This window comes from Mus caroli, chromosome 10, assembly GCF_900094665.2.
Source record: "Mus caroli chromosome 10, CAROLI_EIJ_v1.1, whole genome shotgun sequence".
In the NCBI taxonomy this organism is placed as follows: Eukaryota; Metazoa; Chordata; class Mammalia; order Rodentia; family Muridae; genus Mus; species Mus caroli.
In genome coordinates, this window is record NC_034579.1 from 55,867,729 (window position 1) to 55,886,891 (window position 19,163).

General features: G+C 52.4%; 1 protein-coding gene across 4 annotated transcripts in view; it reads right to left on the bottom strand.

Moving 5' to 3' along the window:
* Window positions 1-14,545, bottom strand: part of Pald1 (phosphatase domain containing paladin 1) — a 68,837-nt gene extending 54,292 nt beyond the window's left edge. Inside the window, exons 1-2 of one of the 4 annotated variants that reach the window (XM_029482796.1) lie at window positions 5,174-5,298; window positions 3,703-3,853 (exon numbers count right to left, since the gene is read on the bottom strand). The gene's annotated coding sequence lies outside the window, so the exon portion shown is untranslated. Of the gene's footprint in view, window positions 1-488; window positions 642-3,702; window positions 3,854-5,173; window positions 5,299-14,458 lie in introns of those variants that run through there. The other 3 variants (XM_021174365.2, XM_029482797.1, XM_029482798.1) reach the window with 3 other exon arrangements.
* Between the last annotated feature and the right edge of the window lie 4,618 nt (window positions 14,546-19,163).

Genomic DNA, 19,163 nt, shown 5'->3' on the forward strand with positions numbered 1-19,163 from the left:
TTTTGGGTCCAAAATCTCAAGGCATAAAGATTAGTGAGGTGATAAATGTAATAGTAACAGTAATCCTCAAGCCGGGGTCTGGCTCAGTCAGTAGAATGCTTGCCTAGCACACACAAGGTCCTGAGTTCAATCCCCAGTGCCCCAGAAACTGTGTATGGTGGTACAAGCTACAAGGTGGTGCCAGGAGGATCAGAAATTCAAGGCTATCCTTGGCTACACAGGGAATTCAAGGCCAGCCTGGGCTACAAGACCTGCCAGGTGTGATGGCAGATCCCAGCACACATGAGGCTGATGCAGATGGATCTCTCATGAGTTTGAAGCCATAGAGAAACCCTGTCTGAGAGTGGTTCTTCTTGCCTAGTGAGCCAGGATTTCCCCAAAGGCCTGCACCTGAGGTTACAAAGTCACAGAAAAGCCATTCGAAATGTAACAGAGAAAGATTCCCTAATGTTTCCAAACTCTCTGCTCACTTCTAAGAATCTGCTCACCTGACACCCAGCCTGAGAAGCTAAATTCAGCTCCCGGGACCCAGAAGGGAGAAAGAACCAAGTCCGGAAAGTCACCCTCTAACCTCTGTGCCGACTCCATAGCTCGCGGGTGACTCCCAGCAGGTGCAGGCTGGTCTACCTACCAAGCTCCAGGCAGCCAGAGCCACATAGAGAGACTGGATCTAAAAAATAAATAACAGAGTTCACTGCTCAGTCAAAAGTGTACCCAGGGGGCTGGTGAGATGGCTCAGTGGGTAAGAGCACCCGACTGCTCTTCCAAAGGTCCAGAGTTCAAATCCCAGCAACCACATGGTGGCTCACAACCATCCGTAACGAGATCTGGCGCCCTCTTCTGGAGTGTCTGAAGATAGCTACAGTGTACTTACATATAATAAATAAATCTTTAAAAAAAAAAAAAGTGTACCCAGGTGACTAAATCATCTCCTTCCACCCAGGAATTGATGGGCCGAAGTCCTTCTCCACACACTGAACCAAGCAAATAGATCCCAGCCCACTGAATGCAAAACCAGAAATAGACACCCAGCAGGCTTCCCCTGGGCCAGACATGAAAGGGACTTGGAAAAACAGAAACAATGTCACTCCAGCTGAGCGCACACACAACACACATCTGCCAGGAAACAGTTTGCAACAGTTTGCAAATGCTGGGGATGCGGGGCAGGGATACCCAGGTGGTTTTCTAGTCTTTCCAAATACTTTTTATCGTCTCTGATTTTTTGAGGGTTGTTCTGGTTGGTTGAATTGGTTTGGTTTGGTTTTGTGGTGCTTGGGAACAAACCCTTGACATCATGCATTCAAAGGGAAAAGTCTGTTTCTGCTTTCTCCGTTGATTTTCTTATTTTCTCCATTTCTCCTACCACAGACATACTCCATACACAGTAAGGCCATTGGGACAAGCAGCCACGATTCGCTATCAACTTTATAGCCAAGGACATGCCAGTACCTCCCCCAGAAGCGGGTCCGCCCTTGAGTCCCGAGGACAGACTCATAAACACCTTCCTGTAGGAAAAACCAGGACCTTGAAAGTCAGCAAGATTCGGGTTCTCTGCCAGCGCTGTCCTGCTCCAGAGGCCTGGCCAGGCCCTGACTTCTCCGCACCCCATTTCCTACAGGGTAATGAGGGTTAAATGGGGTCATTCTGTGCTGTCTTGGCCAGGTCAGCGCTCTCGTTCACAAAGGCAGCACAGACTCCCCAGAAGAAACTGGACACAAGGGCAGCCATGAAGCTTGCTCACCTCACACCACTGGCCTGTCTCTGGCCCGGACCACAGTCATACAGTCCTTGGACCCCACTGATGGGACTCCAGGCAGGAAAGGTGGATGGCTTATTCAGACAGGAAGTGACCTCGCCGGATGAAAAACGGGCCAGCATTCCATTGGGAGCCCCCACCTGCTAGTGACCCGTGGGGTCATGGGAGCCGGGAGTGTGTGGACACATGGAAGCTGGGGAGGAAATAGGATTTACTGCAAAAGCCAGGCACAGGGCAGACCCCTGGGCAGGGAAGTGATTTCATTTCACACTCTGTCCTCTTTGCTTCCGCCTCTGGTACAGAAGGGACTTAACCCTGAGAAGGCCACGTTTCTCCAAATCCAGGCCAGCTCCACACATGCTGGGGGTAGAAAATTCAGGCTTTCTCCTCTCCCCTGACACCTTAGTCATTCCAATTCACAGATGAGGAAACTGAGGCTCAAAAAGGCCAGAGACTCCAGCACGTTTTCCACTACCCTGAGCTGCAGAAGATGTTAACTACCCATCAGGGAAGACTCCTGAAGAGGGTGAGGGAACGGAGCCTGAAAAATAATGGTGGTGTTTCCAGAAGGGACCCCACACACACACAGACACGTATGTTCATCATTGTTCAGAGCGTCCTAGGAATCACATGGTACCTGGGTCTAGAACAGAGGGTGGGAGGGGGACCCCAAGTACCTTGGGCTCTGTACCAAGATGCCAGGTGTCACTCCATAGGTGAGGTGTGCTGCCCAGGCTCAGCCACCACATGGAAGCATGGCCACAGCCTAAGTCAGCTTCAGGTGGCCACGTGGAAAGGCACCCTAGCAAGGATTTGAAGTTTCCCTGGGATGGGGAGCCTGAGGCTTGGTCCCTTTATGATACCACCCCACCGGCTCTAAGAGAAGAGAAAGGAGTTTCCATAGCAACAGCAGCCCAGACCAGGTGTATCCCCTGACACCAGCCAGATCTGGCCCCTAGACTCCAGCCTCTGCCCCAGAACCTTGCAGCCTGGACTGAAGCATTGTCCTTCGAGGCCAGAGTCTCTAAGACAAAAATAATGCTGGCTTGGGCTGGAGAGATGGCTCTGTCGTTAAGAGCACTGGCTGCTCAAGTCTGTAACTCCAGTCCCAGGAGGTCTTGATCTCTTCTGGTCTCCCCACCCCCATCCGCTGCCAAGCATCAGTAAACAGGCACACATTCAGGCAAAGCACCCATGCACAGCAATGGCTATCTGGAGTTGTTAACTTGACTACACCTAGAATTAGCTAAGACCCCAGCAGCTGGGCACACCTCTGAGGGTTTTTCCTGACTGGATCATTTGAGGTCAGAAAATCCACCCTATCTATATCTGGGTCACCCCTTTGGTGGCAGCCTGCATACAAGGACATGGAGAAGGAGATGTGGGCATTTTGCCTTCTTCCCCTCCCTCTTGCCAGCAAGCTCCTCCTTTGACTGGTAACAGAGCCTATTTGTTCAGGATTCCAAGGTATACTGATACCTAGCTAAGACATCCAACCTCGGGGACTGAACAACTATTGGAGTTCTGGACCTTCTGTTCAGTGACTAACCAGACCACAGCCCGTAAGCAACTCCAATAAATCCCCTTTACACAGAGATAGAGACGGAGATTCTGTCGTCTTTCGGTTCTCTTCCTCCAGAAACCCCTGACTAATACATGCACATAGAATAAATAATACAAATATAAAAATAATGAGGATAGCCAGCCAGGCTGAGATGACCTCAGCCAGACCCACACACATGTCCCCAGACACCTGCCTCTGTGCTCTTGTTCCCTAGACTGTGCAGGCCACCAAATGCAGATGGGTGGCAAAGCATACTGGCACGGAATTAAACTGGAGTGACACCTAATGCCAAGCTCACCCCACTCATCATGACAAATGGTGGCACTATGGCCCTGACAGGCTAAGCCCAGCCCCCCTCCCCTTCCCCCCTCCCCACACCCACCTCTCTCTGTCCTTCCTAACTCTGGGCCAACAGGGCAGCAGGGAGAGGCACCAGGCAGCATGGGAAGATGGCGGTTTGGTTTCTTCTCCTCTTCCTGTTTATCTGTCCTCACCATCCTGAAGTCCTTGGCACTGTTAGTTCAGGGAAAGTCCTGCCAAGAGGGACATCCTGCATTATAGCCATTCTGGCCTGGGCTTTCCCTGCGAGCCTCATGCTGGGCGCTCTGAGGGCTGTGTGCCTAGAGGCCCCTGCCTGGCACTGAGGCTCCTGCACAGCAAGGAGGGGGCACCTGGACCCTGGCTCCCCAGAGGCTCCATGTACAAATGACAGAGGTGACGAAAAGGACTTCAGGCAGGACCTAAAAGCTTGCTCTGTAGCCAGTGACACAGACAGAACCTAGGCTACACGGTCCGTTAACCCTGTCATCCAACCCTGTTCAGCAATGTAACCTTGGCCATATTATGAACTTCTCTGAGCCAGGTCCAGGTGGCACCTGATAAGTAACAGCAACTGTCAGCCTCTTCCCTGGTACTGCCTCCTCACTCAACCCTCAAACGTGAACCGTGGGCTGAAGAGATGGCTCAGCAGTTACAATCCTCTTCCAGATCCAGAGGACCCAGGTTTGATCCAGAGCACACACACAAAATGGCTCACAACCATCCGTAACTCCAGTTCCAAGGAACCGGATGCCCTCTGCTGAGCACCGTGTGTACCAGGCATACCCATAACACCCATACACATAAGATAAAAATATTTTTTTTAAAAAAATTAAAAGAATAATTCCATGGCAGCCTGGGCTATGTAACAAGACTCTCTCACAAACAACAAGGAGAACAATAATGGCCCAGAAAGAAAGGAAATTCTGGCAGGCGCTATCACGTGGAGAAACCCTGAGGACACTGGTGTTTCAATAAGCCAGAAGCGTGAGGAGGGTCACCGTGTGCCTCCGAGTCTTGTCACCCCATAACAGTTCATCACGGAGCCAGGAAGCAGGACAGAAGCTTCCAGGAATGGAAGAGATGGTGTCTCATCGGCATAGAGTTGCTGGTTGAGAAGATGAGGTTGGGGACATGGCACCGTTGGCAGAGTGTTTGCCTCGCCTGTACAAAGCCTTCGGTCATTCCTTACCACTGCATAACACCAGGAGTGGTGATACGCACACATAATCCAGAACTGGACAGCTGGAGAAGATCAGGAATCCAAGGCTAGCCTCTGCTACACAGTGATTTGAGTCCAGCCTGAGGTACATGAGGGCTTGTTGAAAGACAGACAGACAGACAGACAGACAGACAGACAGACAGACAGAAACAGAGAGAGACAAGGACAAACTGAAACCTGACCACCTGCCCTGCTGGGACTAGGGATGGGGGCAGAGAGGAGGAGGAGGAGGAGGAGGAAGGCGGAGACTACTTTCTGAGCGGGCGTGTCTTATGCCACAAGGCACAGTTCCCCTCCCCCACTCCAGCCTGACCTGGAAGTTGCAGCCACGGTGGGGGTGGGGAAGACTAGGGAGTCTGGACAGACTGAGTGACACTTCACTTCCTGTTGTAGGCCCTCTGTCAGCTCCTCGGCTTCCTTCTTGGTAGAACAAGGATCTCCAGCTTATTAGCCAGCAGCTCACTCCTGGGCATCTCTGCTGAGCACTCCTGGTCCTCAGAAGGCACAAGACAACATTATCACAACACCCACAGGTTAGACACCAGGCACGGCACGCGTCCACCCCAGGAACACGGGAGGACGCAGTTTGTGGCTGCTCTTGCAGAGGACTCGGGTCTGTTTTCCAGCACATGGTAACTCATAACCTTCCATAGCTACAGTTCCACAGATCCAGTGCCCTGTCTGACTCAGTGAGCTCCGAGACTCACAACGGTGCAGAGACATACACAGATAAAATAAAAGTACACCTTAATTGTAAGGACCACTTTGTACTGACGTGCAGTCTGGGCGGGGGTTTGTTCCCATGTTTATAGCCCAATCCCTTCCCCAGGAAGGCCATAGCATCACACACAGCACAAAGAAAGACTGTGGCTCAAGTCAGAACATGCAGTGGGGAGGCACAACTAAGCCACCTCACCCCCACAGGAGCATGGCCGGTGCCTGAGTAAGGTCAAGTCTCCAAACAGGCTGGACCACGGTGGAGCGGAGAACATCTGTGTGTTCTGGGCTAAGCCCATCGCTGCAGAGCCAAGTCCTGACTCCCACAAGAAGTGGGCTGAAGAACCATTGCATACAACTTCAATAGTGCCTTTATTCTCCCCTTATCGGCAAGCCAACAAAACACCCTGCCAGGAGTCAAGGGTGACCTACCAAGACAGACATGCAGAGTCATTCATGGGTAACTGGGCTTAACTGGGAGGTCTGGTTACCCTAATCCATCCACCCAGCCCCAAGCCACTGATATACATAGTCTGTCCACGATGTAGGTAGGAGGAGCAAGCAGTGTGGCAGGAGAGACCAGGACCCCAGGACTCTGCCACCCACCCAGCACTGGCAACCTCTTTCCCACAACAGCAGGGCTCACCACCCATGGCTGACTTTCTAGTGTCCTTTGTATTTCTGCTTTCTTAGGCACCCAAGGCCTTGCGCAAGACAGGCAAGTGCTCTACTACCTAGCCCTGCTCAAAGCACCTCAAATTTGCTTCCTGGTTAAATAAAACCTAAATTCTAAGGCACTTAGGTCTATTATGCATATGTAAATTACATTGAAATATGAGTAATGTAAACAAGTGAGTACTTTTCTCTCTCTGTGAATGCGGAATTTCTTTGAAAGGGAATCTGGGGCTGGGCTGCAGGGTAGCTCACTCTATAGAATGTTTACTTTGCAGGCATGAAGCTCTAGGTTGGATCTCCAGGGCAGCAGTGCCTGTAATCCCAGCACTGGAAAGGTGGAGGCTGGAAAATAAGGGGTTCAAGGTCACCCTCTGCTACATACTAAGCCAAAGCCAGCCTGAAATCCATCAGACATTGTCTTGGTGGGGATTGGGGGCATCAATCTACAAAAACACACAAAGTGTGACTGGCGTTAGTTATATGAAGTGTCCACAATCAGAAAATCTACAGAGACAGAGAGTGGACTCATGGATCGGGGTGTAGACACTATTAATGGTACAGGGTATCTTTGGGGATTCGTGAAAATGCTATATCAATAGACCCCGGTGACAGGTGAGCCATCTGGAATATTAAACAGAAGCTGCTGAACTGAACGCCTCAGAGGGGTGCACTGAGATTTGTATGAATCATTCTCAAGCCAGGGGTGGTAGCACGTGCCTAAAATCTCAGCACGCAAGAGGCAGGAGGGTCACAGGAAGTTCTGGGCCAGCCTGAGCTACAAAGAGTTCCAGGCCAGCCTGAGCTATATAGCCAAACCTTATGGAAAGATAGAAAGAAAGAGAGAGAAAGAGAGAAAGAGAGAGAGAGAGAGAGAGAGAGAGAGAAGGAGGAAGGAAGGAAGGAAGGAAGGAAGAGTTCTATCTCAAAAATGTAGGTTAAACAAGGCCAGGCTGTGGGGCTCCTCAGTGACAGCTCTGTCCCATCCCCATTTGGTGTCCCTAAATTACAAGTCAACCCAATCTGAGTAAACAGGGGCTGATTAAATAGGTGGTGGCACCTGGACAGTCATCTCAACCCCCCTGGCCAAGAAGTACTTCAGACAATAGCATTAAACCACTAAACCAAATTTATTTATTTATTTATTTGGTTTTTCGAGATAGGGTTTCTCTGTGTAGCCCTGGCTGTCCTGGAACTCACTCTGTAGACCAGGCTGGCCTCGAACTCAGAAATCCGCCTGCCTCTGCTTCCCAAATGCTGGGATTAAAGGCATGCGCCACCATGCCCGGCTCCAAATTATTAAGATAGGAGAAAGATGCAAGGTCAGAAGGGCAGGGGCTGTTTACTATCTAGGACACTGTCACGGAGGAAGGGACCACAGAACTTCAGAGTGCCCAGAACCGACTGTCAGGGATTTGCTAGTGCCATTCGTGCCACAGGGCCCCTTCCTACAGAGGTGTGGGCAGGCCCAGCCCTCCACCCACACACATGCCAGAGAGCATTTCTGCACTGTGGATGCCCCATCCAAGCACTCCTAGAAGAGCCGGCTAAGCAAGCAGTTTCTGGGATTTGCAGAAAACCTCTGCCCCTGCTCCTTTGCCTCAAAGACACCAAAGCTCTTCCGTACACCTAACAATTGCCCTGGCAGGACCTTATTCCTTTACTAGAATACTTCACAGATATAAGAAACGGGGCGAGAAGTCTGCTTGTTGCTGCTGACTGGACATATCCACACAGATCCTCAGCTTTGAACCTAACTACTTGGTGGTGATGAACCACCACCAAGCAGTGTTTGATAGGGCAAATGCTTCTGTACTCATACCTGGTCAGGCTTGGAGCAAGCACCTTTACCCACTGTGCCATCTCAACTATCACAATATCTGTATCTATATCTAAATCTAAGTATCTATATACAGAGAAAGAGACAGACAGACAGACAGATAGATAGGCATGGTAGCAAATGCCTGTAATCCCAGGACTTGGAAGATTGAGGCAGGAGGATTGCCCAGGCAGAAACAGTCAGTCTGGACTGTTCCAAGCTGCTAGCCTGGGCTAATATATGAGATTCTGCCTCAAAACCACAAACAAAAACAAACAAACAAAAAGGAGGTTAGAGGGATAGCTCAGTATGGTTGCTACATAACCCTGAGGGCCTGAGTTCAAATCCCAAGAACCATGTAAAAGCCAGACACAGTCATGCGCATCTGTAATCCTAGTCCTCCTCAGAGGGTGCCTGCTCGTCAACAGAGACCCCGCTTCAAACAGAGCAGAAGCCAAAGACCAATACCCATGGTTTTCCTGATCTACACGCACGCACGCACACACCGTGATGTCACACCGTGATGTTAGCGCCCGCACTCACGGGTGGGGTGTGCCGATATAAACACAAAAGGCAAAGCCTGTACCTATGAGGGAGCTCACCCATAAAGCACTTTGCTTCCAAGCACTGGAACTGAGTTGGATCAGGTACCAAAAATTGAACTTGGTGAGGCGTGGTGGTTTTACCCCTCGGCTGGAGAGCCAGATTCCTGGGGCTCACTGGCCAGCCAGCCTAGCCGACTTGGGAAACTCCAGGTCAGTAATAAATCCTGTCTCAAAAACAAGGGGGGGGGAAGCCTGGAAGCCTGGCATGGTAGTACACGTCTTTAATCCCAGCACGAGAGAGAGAGAGAGAGAGAGAGAGAGAGAGAGGCAGGTGGGTCTCTGTGAGTTCAAGGCTAGTGTGGTCTACAAAGCGAGTCCAGGATAGCCAGGGTTGCTTACACTGAGAAACATGGTCTCGGAAAAACAAACAACAAGAAATAAATAAATAAACCAAGGTGGGTGGAGCCTGAGGAAGAACACCCAAAGAGTGGCCTCTGAGCTTATTTTCTGAACTCTGCAGTCATGCTGAGCACGGGGACACGTGTACGTGTTTTCACCCATTCTGCCATACAGGTGGTCAGAGTGGGCAAACAACTAGACCACCACCCAAGCTGAAGCCCATGAGAGCCCAGGGGTGAGGCGTGATGCACACTTCTCTACAACCCAGTAGCTGGTGTCCCAAGCTGGCCCTTTGCCATGCAACCTTGAGCTCACTGACAAGCCGTAGGGGAGTCAGGCTGAGCTACACACACAGGAAGCTCCAAAGCTCCAAGAACCCCTGATCGCGTTCCCATGGGTATTATGATCACAAGGACAGGCCCAGAACCTGGAAGCCAGAGCAAGGCTAACCCACACAGCCGACCACGGCTGGCTTGAAGGTCTTCCAGGTCCTACCACCAGAACGAGGCACTGTAGTCCCAGGACCACCCCTTGGAAGGAACAGAAGGGTCTGAAGATGGATGGTTGGTGGCGCACGCCTTTAATTCCAGCACTCGGGAGGCAGAGGCTGGTGGATTTCTGAGTTCGAGGCCAGCCTGGTCTACAAAGTGAGTTCCAGGACAGCCAGGACTACACAGAGAAACCCTGTCTCAAAAAAAAAAACAAAAAAACAAAACAAAACAGAGAGAGGGGGAAAAAACAGAGAGAGGGGGATGGAGAGAGAGAGAAAGAGAGAGAGAGAGAGAGAGAGAGAGAGAGAGGAGTTAACTCAGTTGTGGGGGAGGGGATCTAAGTCCAGGAAAAGGAAAAATGAGGAAATTCCCCCTCCCTCTGTGCTTTCCAAAGAGAATCTTCCAAAACAGCCCTGGTATTCCTGCCCTCTAATTGGGGAAGGGAAGCCGGAGGCAGGTGGGGGCTGGGGGTGAGTAGATCAGGCGCTGCAGGACACTTCAGGACACTCACCATTCTGCCTCTGGAGAAGCATTTCTAAGAGTCCCAGTCATCCATTTCCAAGTCCCCTCCTCTTTGGGAACTGTCTCTCCCAGTGGCTTACCCAGTCCCCAAAGGCCAGAGCGTGTTGGAACACCACGCTGACACAGTGAGCCCGGACACCATATATCTGTTGCAGAGTTGCCCTAGCTACAGGTCAGACTGGATCCCGGTGCCACAGGAAAGTTCACAGGCCACCCCACCTCTACCCCATCAGTCCCTGTGCTGGGATAAGTCACCTAACCTTGGCTAAGCCTACCTAAGTGACTGACTGACCACCCAGGTTAACTGTGTCCTCTAGATCCAACCCCAGGCAGTAGGCACATGGTGGAGTGTGGTGAAATTCAGGGCTGTGCCTCGCTTGCTTGTCTCCTATTTGACCAGAGTCTAACCCACTTCTTCATACCTACCTGCACTTCATCGACGTATGTGCAAGTGAATATACATACGCATGTGTGGCCAGGCGTGGAGGCCGGAGGTTGACACTAGATGTCTTCCTGAATCACTTTCCATTTTACGTTTTTTGGAGACTGTGTCTCACTAAACCTGGTTCTCAGCAGTTAGGCTAAGCAGGCTGACCAGGAAGCCTCAGGAATTCTCCTCTCCATTTTCCCAGCACTACACAAGCCTGAAGCCAGCACTTTGGTGGGTTTTAGCAATGGGACTTACACGTGTGCTTGCGTGAGACCCAACTTTACCAACTGAGCCATATATCTGACTGCTGCTGGATGCTCCGTACGTCAGATGGGACCCACACGGAAGAACCCAAATCAAAATGACATTTGGTCCTTTGTCCCCATTCAACACAATGCAATCATTGGTGTCTCTGGTGTCAACAGCCACTCTGCTAGAAAATGTAATCCTAAAGATGGCTGTGGCACCCACTGTCTCCCTAGAACATCCTGGGAGCCAGACAGTCTCCAGGCATCTCCGTACACACTGGCCTTACGCTCTTGGACATGCTTACAGGGGAATCCCTCTCCCTAGCCTGTTACATAAGGAAAATAAGCCACAGAGACGTGTGCTTTTGGAGGGTCACAGAGCTAGGACAGGGATTCAGATCTGATGGTCTGCTAACAGAACTGTCTTCTTCAAGTTAGGGAAGCTGGACAGGGGTGGTGCTGTCAGGACACACTGTGGGGGTAAGATCTCCAAGTGACAAGGATGTTCCTCACTTACTTTTTCTTTACCAAGTCCCAGACAATGGCCTGGCTGGGCAAAGTTGCAAAGCCAGCTGCAGCCAGGAGCCTACAGATCCCATGTCCCAGGCCCACCCCTATGCCATGCTGGCCACATGAAACATGCAAAGCCGGTCTCCAAATGCCTTGCTAGGCGAGAGGCAGGGAGAGGCAGCGCTGCCCACCGGGAGACCAGAGCCATGATTTGGGACTATTCTTAGCTAACCACTGGCTCTCCTCCCAGAGGCCCAGCAGGCAGAAAGCCCAAGCTTCCACACGCCCAGCCTGCCACTTCCTGACCCTTTCTGAGGACCCCAGGACAAGGAGGAGCCACTGGCAGAGATAAAGAGAGAGGAGGGGACAGAGGGGGCTGCCGCTTCCAACAAAGACGTGTACAGTGTCTACACACCACAATTTGCCCGGGCTCCCGGCCAAACACCTGGCTGCTAAAGACTCTGGGCAGTCCTGATTGCAACCCTGTGGACTGATGGAAAGTCACTAACTTGTCATGAACTGTCTTCCAGTTAACCCTCCAGGGAGCTGGGGCTCAGAATGAGGTAACTGCCACAGTAAGTGACTGTGGAAGGTCACAAGAGCATTTGGTGTCAAGCTGTATCAGGGTCAGGCTGGCTCCAAAGGTGCCAAGCTGGGCAGAGAAGACATGAGCACAGGCAGAACGTGGGAGCCTCTGCTCTGTCCACGCCAGAAGGAGAAAACTCTCATCCCAGACTTCCATAGATCTCCCGCTGGTATACAGAGACAACTACCTAAGGCTCCAGGGGCTTAGGGAAGTTCAGCAGGAAAGCCCCACAGCCAAGCAGGGCACAGCAGCACAAAGTGGCAGGAAGGTTCGCAGAAGTCCTGGGGTCACAAAGCGATGCCATCAAAGGCTGAAGAAGCTTCTACTGGTGCCCCAGGCAGACTCTCAGCCCGGTAACTGAGAGGGCAGGAGGCTGCACACCTTCACACTAAAACAGAACACTTTGGGGTCGTCTAACCATCTCCAACATGGGATAGAAAAATTCAACAATGAGTGTGGTGGAGCATGCTTGAGACCTTAGTACCCAGGAGGTAGGGACAGGAGGATGGGGAGTCTAAGGCTCTCCTTGGCTACATAGTAAGTTCAAAGCTAGCCTGGGATACATGAGGCAGGAAGGAAGCCATGCCACACAGCATCTGAGTACCTGTCTCTCCACGCTGAACAAGATAACGTCTGGCTCAGCAGTCATAACCACAGCAACAGTCACTTGGGACTATGTCTCAGCATCTACAGCTAGCCAGACCCTAGCCTGGACTAGCAGGTGCCTCTGGCCAGTGTATGCGCCCCCGCCCACCAGAGGCGGAGCACAACTGGCTCCAGGTCTATCTAGTTCTTGAGAACCTTGAGACCTGGTGTCAATTTAAATGCATGTCTGTTCTTCAGTGGGTCTACCTATTTACACATCTGCTGCCCAAGCCGACTGCGATGCCAGGAACACAAGCCTGTCTCTAAGTGTCTGTGGTTATCACTAGTTCTCCTTCACATGCTCACAAACACTGTCCCTCACATGTCTATGCTTGTGGGGTGCCAGCCCACCTCGTTCTGTGCCTGTTCTCTGGTAAATATGTCCAGTTCTTCCCTGTGTCTGCCCACAGGGCTCTTATACACCTGCATATGAGCTCATGTCCCACCCACACGGCTCTCTCTCCTGGGCCTGGGTAGCTCCCACTAGAAGAACAGTGCCCCAAGACCTTTGCCTGAGATACACTACCGCCTTCTCCAAAGTATGGGGAACAACAGGGACGGAGCAAAGTCTCAGACACTACAGAGCGGCAGAGTAGGGTTAGAGTTGCCCCGAGCCCCACCCTGTCCACTCCATCACCAGAGAAGGGAGCAAAGTTGGGCCACCTCAGGCCGGTCTGCCCCGACAGGAAACCGCGTCTGGCCAATGCCTCCCACCCTTCCCTCCAGCCCCCACGAAGGAGACTCTTCAAAAAGGAAGTCAGGGCTTCCTCCTGGAAGGCTGGCTCAAACCTCAGCAGCCCCAAACCTGCGCTCCATCTGACTGGAGTAAACAAATGGGTCTTTGGACACCACCACCACCCCCAAAGCAAACAAAATATGGGGGTGGGGTGGACACACAGAAGCAGGAAGTCCTTGTCAGCCATCCTACGCTTGTTGCCCCCATCCCATCCCATCCCATCCCCCTACCCCCACCCCCGCCCCAGCACCACCGCCGCACGAGGCGAGGTGCAAAGAGGTCCTGATTAGTAATGCTAATGAGGAGGATGGGGTTGCCTGCACCGGGACATTTAAACACAGCTATCTGCAAAGTCACAGGACACCCAGAGAGAGTACCCTCGCTGCGCCTGTGTTTTGCAATTCCCTTGAGGAACCTCCTGGCATTTCCTTCTAGGGCTACCAGCCCAGGGCTGGTATCAAACTCCCTATCAGAGAACTGGCCAAGTGTTTCTCTCTTGTCTTCCCTTGCAGGACCGAGCCACAAGAGGACAGAGCCCTTCCAAGTCCTCCCACCTCCCACACTGTCTGTGCATGGCCCGGAGCCCACAGCCACAGGTGCTCTGTCACTGGCTGTGGGCAGACAAGGACCGGCCCATACTCTCTGGCTGGAAGACCAGAGATGCCTCAAGCTCACCCCGGGCCAGGCTTTTGTGGAGTCTGATTTCCAAAACAAGGGCAGCTTGGCCACTACAAGGAACTAGGACAGTCAGTGTCCCAAACACTACCTTTCTATTAAGCCCATGTCTTTTCGGGGGAGGGGGTGTCATCCTCAGGCACATGAATGTACTCACGCTGCACGCACACCCTCGCTCACACCAAGGAAACCCCGCCTCAAAAGAGACCAAACCGAGCGGCGAGTCAAAGTCAGTGCCTGCCAGGCCCCTGAGTTTGCTCCCTTGTCCCTGGGCCTCAAGGGTCCTGCAGATAAGTCTGGGGACCCCATGCCGGGGTCGCAACGCGGCTATCTTTCCTAACTTCTTCGGAAGCCCAGCCCAGCTGGCCCGGAGGGCTCCCAGGCCATGAAGTGCGGGTGTCGCCACTCCATGTTGTCCCCCACTCCGAGGGAAGCCAGAGTACAGGAGATGAGTCCGGGATCGACCTGCGCACAACCCGGGAGCAGCTCCGGCTTTGAGAAAGCATGGTGGCGCCAGCCTGGGGCAGGCCTGGGTGGCTCGGACGCCTCCGTCCCAGACCGAGGGACCCCGATCCTCCCTCGGCGTGGCCCACGCGTGCTTACCTGGCAGCCGCAGCTCCGGGGGAGCGTCGCGCTCTGCGGCCGGGGACTGCGGGCGCCGAGGCGGGCTGCGGGCACTACCCGCGCGGGCTCCAGATGACTCCGCCCACCCTCCCAGCCCATCCGGGGGCGGAGGCAGCTCCTGCTGTGTCCAGGCGGCGCAGACCCCGCCAGCCTGGGGCCACCAAGGCCAGGATCACCCCCAGAACCCCGCCCCGAATCCGGACCCCCCCTCCCACGCCAGGGCGGGCGCGGTCACAGCTTCGGCCTCCGCCCACTGGGAGGGGGCGCGGACTTAAAGATACACTCACCCTACTACGGTCGGATAGGCACAACTCCCCTCCCCCCTCCCACCCCNCCCCCCAACCCCCGCTTTCAACCCAGCCGGTTCCGGGCCAGCATCCTCCGTCTGCTCGCCCTACGCCTGGAGGAAAACTCAAGGGTAAAGGGAACCTGCGGGAGAAGCAAGTTCCTCTTTCCTTGTCTGGTCGGTTCCTTCTGGAAGATACCCAAGGCCGGCTTCCAACCTCCATAGCTGGAGAAAAATGCTTAGGCTGGTGGCGCCACACCCCCTCCCCTACTCCAGGGCCCCCGTTATGTCTGTAGCCCCGGGCTTCCCCTTTCTGCTTCTCCTGGACTCCAGAATCAGCATTTCTCCTGTGCCACTTGGGCTAGGTAGGGAAGGTCTGACGCCTCTCCGAATAGACGTCGAAGGATGAAGCCCTCAAAGAGCAGGTGGTCACCTTGACCGCTGGCTTAGGAAAATTGCAGCTCCCAGTCTTTGGAAGAAGAGCAACCCCACTACCCCTACCCAACGCCTCCAAGTGGTGATGGGCCCTGGGGCTCTGGTGAGGTCTGGATCCAGCATCTGGGCAGGTACCTGACCCTTGACCTTGGATCACCCACGGGCACTTACTCACCCCTGCTTAGGTCTCAGGAAAGCCTCTTTGATGTATGGAATGTGGTCTCTCTCTCTCTCTCTCTCTCTCTCTCTCTCTCTCTCTCTCTCCCTACACTGAGGAATAGTTCCTTCCTGCCTCTACCTGCTTGGCCCCAGTCAGAGCTAGAGGGTTCTTGGCACGCTCTGCAGGGAGTTGTGACCAGGACGAAAACTTTGCAGGCCTGGCCTTTAGCCAAAGTCAAGCTAGGGAACTTGAACTATGCAGAAGGAGGGCCTTGCAACCCTAAAAGGACTCATTAAGGGTGGTCTGGCCAGATACCCAGCATGTCTGCAGCGGTATCTCATCTGTGTAATCTTAGCATGTACCTATGTACCTATCATTGTTCACACACACACACACACACGGTCTCATATATCCATCCCAAGTTGATTTTGTTCAATATTTAGTTAAGAATAACCTAGAAATTCTAAATCCCTCCTCCTGAATGCTGGGATTTTAGGCATGGTCCCTCATTCTGGCTTATGCAGTGCTGGGTGTTGAAATCAAGTATTCTTGTGTATGCTGGGCATGCAAACACTCTAGCATATCCCTAGCCCTCACTATTCCTGTTTTAATACATGGGGAAACTGAGGCCCCGGGACTACCTGCCCTTCTGTCAGACTCCCTTCTGCCCATCCAAGGTGTGTGAGGAAGAAAGAGAAAGCCCAGAGGGTTGCTTAAGGACCATGGTCATCTTGGCTCCAGCCACACTTCACTCAGATTGGCCTACAGTTCCTTAGCTGGGCTGTGTGACCCCCACCTTCTGCGTCTTTGAGAGAGATGTTTGAGGAGCTACTGAGCTGGGGACCAGAGGCCTAAGTACAGTGTGTAGCATATTGTCAGGCTCCATCCTTGGGCACAGTGTTCTTCCTGGTTCCTCTGTCACAGCTCCATGTCCCCATCCACTCAAGTCCCAAATGGGTCCCCTGAGGGCCTGAGGACAGGTTTCAGAACAGTTTGCTAACAGCACCATAGCCAGGCATGTGCAAACACATGGTATAGAATGCACACACAGAGAGACTAGAACATACACATACATGCACAGTGCCCTGCACTGTCCCGAAGAAACGATCCCTGGCTGTGTGCCTCTAAGGACGGCACCTGGAGAGTCACAGCATGTGTGATCTGTCTTTGGTCCCCAGCATATGCCTGACACATCATCTTCAGTGAGTGAAGATGTGTTATTCACACGTGTCTCTGCTCTTGTTGAATCCAGCAGAGAAGCCCTCTGTGGTGGCTCGCAAGAACAGCTGTAATCACAGCCCTTCAAACTCTAACCAACAGCCTCACAGCTTGGTGGAAAGGCCTCAGGAACTAGGAGGCAGAGACTTGGAGACATCTCAGGTACAGGACACAGGTGCCTTACCAGTTCCCATGTATGCCCCTGCTCTGCAGCCCTGGCTGTGGGCTGGGACAGGGAAGTCCCATGAGCCACAAGGACTAAACTCAGGCCTTGAGGGCCAGAGTCACCCCCACTTGCTTCTAAGATGGGGAGAGAGGTCACAGAGCAGCCAAGGGCACGATGAGCAGAAACCCTGTACTCTCTCCAGGCCCAGTAGAAATCAAGAATCAAGAAGCGGCTCTTCTAGCTAAGCCAGCCTGGAGCCTCTCAAATGCTGTAGACGTTTCTACAGCGCCAGAGCAAAGCTGGGTCTCCTAAGAAAGGACCGGGGGCTGGTGAGATGGCTCAGGGGGCTGGTGAGATGGCTCAGGGGGTAAGAGCACCCAACTGCTCTTCCGAAGGTCCAGAGTTCAAATCCCAGCAACCACATGGTGGCTTACAACCATCCGTAAAGAGATCTGACTCCCTCTTCTGGAGTGTCTGAAGACAGCTACAGTGTACTTACATATAATCAATAAATAAATCTTAAAAAAAAAAAGAAAGGACCCATGGGTCACAGAACAGAACCTGAGAAAACAGAGTATTCAGGATCCAATTCCACACCCTCAGTACCCTACACAGGCTTAAGGAGTGGGGAACCCTGTACAGATGTGTTTGTATGGAACACATCTGCACAATCAAGACTTGTACTGCTCCTCTGCACAAATATGAGGAAGGGATTGTGTGTCTGTACAGGGTTTCAGCGAGAGTGTGGGTATGTGTGTGTGTGTGTGTGTATGTCTGTGCATGTGTGTGTGTATGTGTGCATTATGTACATGTGTGTGCATGTGTGTACATGTGTGTACATGTGTATGTGTGTATACATGAATCTAAATAAAAATGCATATACAACACAGAAAGAGCACCCACCCCAGTACAGAGTCAGTCAGCCGCAATGGCAGCTGTCACTGCAAATGCATCTTGTGGGGCCCCAGGACAGTTCAGCCCTAGCCAGGTTTCAGAGCTCTTGAGAGAGAGAGAGAGAGAGAGAGAGAGAGAGAGAGAGAGAGAGCTCTCAAATCTAGTCCTTGAGCAGAAGCTGTGGGAACCGGGTCTCCCTCATGGGAACACTCAAGCCACAAGTTATTTTCTGACAGGCACAAATGACTGTCCGGAAGACAGAGGCACTGAATCCAAACCAAAGTTGACACTTGACAGGGGAGAAGAAGCAGGCCTCACAGCTCCTCTCGACTCCCATCAGGCCCCGCAAGTCTGGGCTCACGGGACACAGCAGATGAAGACAGCCTGGTCTTGCTCTTGGTGACCACAAGACTATCACAGTACTCCAGGGAAGGTGTCAGCAGCTTTCCCCAAGCCTGGTGATCAGCTAACTCCCAATGCAGATGGTTCTTCTGGCTTCTTCACAGTCCCAGGCCCATTGCTCTGCCTCAGGATCCCGGGCCTAGGTGAGTGAGTCCTATTGTGTGCCACCCATGTGTAAAACCAGCTTTGAACCAGGAAGACACAGGCCTGGAGAGGTGGCTCCCAGTCCCCACAAGTTCCCAGCAGTTCTTGCTTCCTGGGACCACCTCGAGGATTAAAAGGGTACCAGTGCTTACTGGTGACAGCTGCCATCAACGCTCACACTGGGAACCCAGCCCTGAACCTGCCCAAGGCAGAGGCCTTCTCTGGCTGAGTTTAGGAGCCCAGTTCTCCTTGGACCACTCTCTGGTACACTCACTAGATCTGTCTGCTTTAGACTCTGCCTCATGCCTACCCTGCAAGGCAGTGGGACCCGAGCACATCCCCTAGACTGTAGGTACTTTCAGGAACCTAGAGCTCAGAATCTCCAGAATTCACACTCACACCACAACCTACCCCCTAGCTCAAATTGGTCAAAGTTTAAATTCAAGCCATTTGTTTGTTTGTTTGTTTTTCCTTTTTCTTTTTCTGGTGTTGTAGATAGAACTTGGGGCCTTAAGTAAAACAAGGCTCTACTACCAAAGGGCAGCCTTGTGGTTGTTTGAATAGAAATGGCCCCATAGACTTGATTGTTTCAATGCTTGGCCCGTAGGGAATGGCACTCTTAGGAGGTGAGGTCTTGTTGGAGCGGGTATGGCCTTGTGTCACTGTGGGAGCAGGCTTTGAGGTCTCCTATGCTCGAGCTATACCCAGTGTGATACACAATCTCCTTCTACTGCCTATGGATCAAGAGGTAAAACTCTCAGCTCCTTCTCCAGCACCATGTCTGCCTGCACGCTGTCATGCTTCCTGCCATGATGATAATGGACTGAACCTCTGAACCTGTAAGCCAGTCCCAACGAAATGTTTGCCTTCTTTTTTTTTTTTTTAAGATTTATTTATTATATGTAAGTACACTGTAGCTGTCTTCAGACACTCCAGAAAAGGGAGTCAGATCTCATTACGGATGGTTGTGAGCCACCAT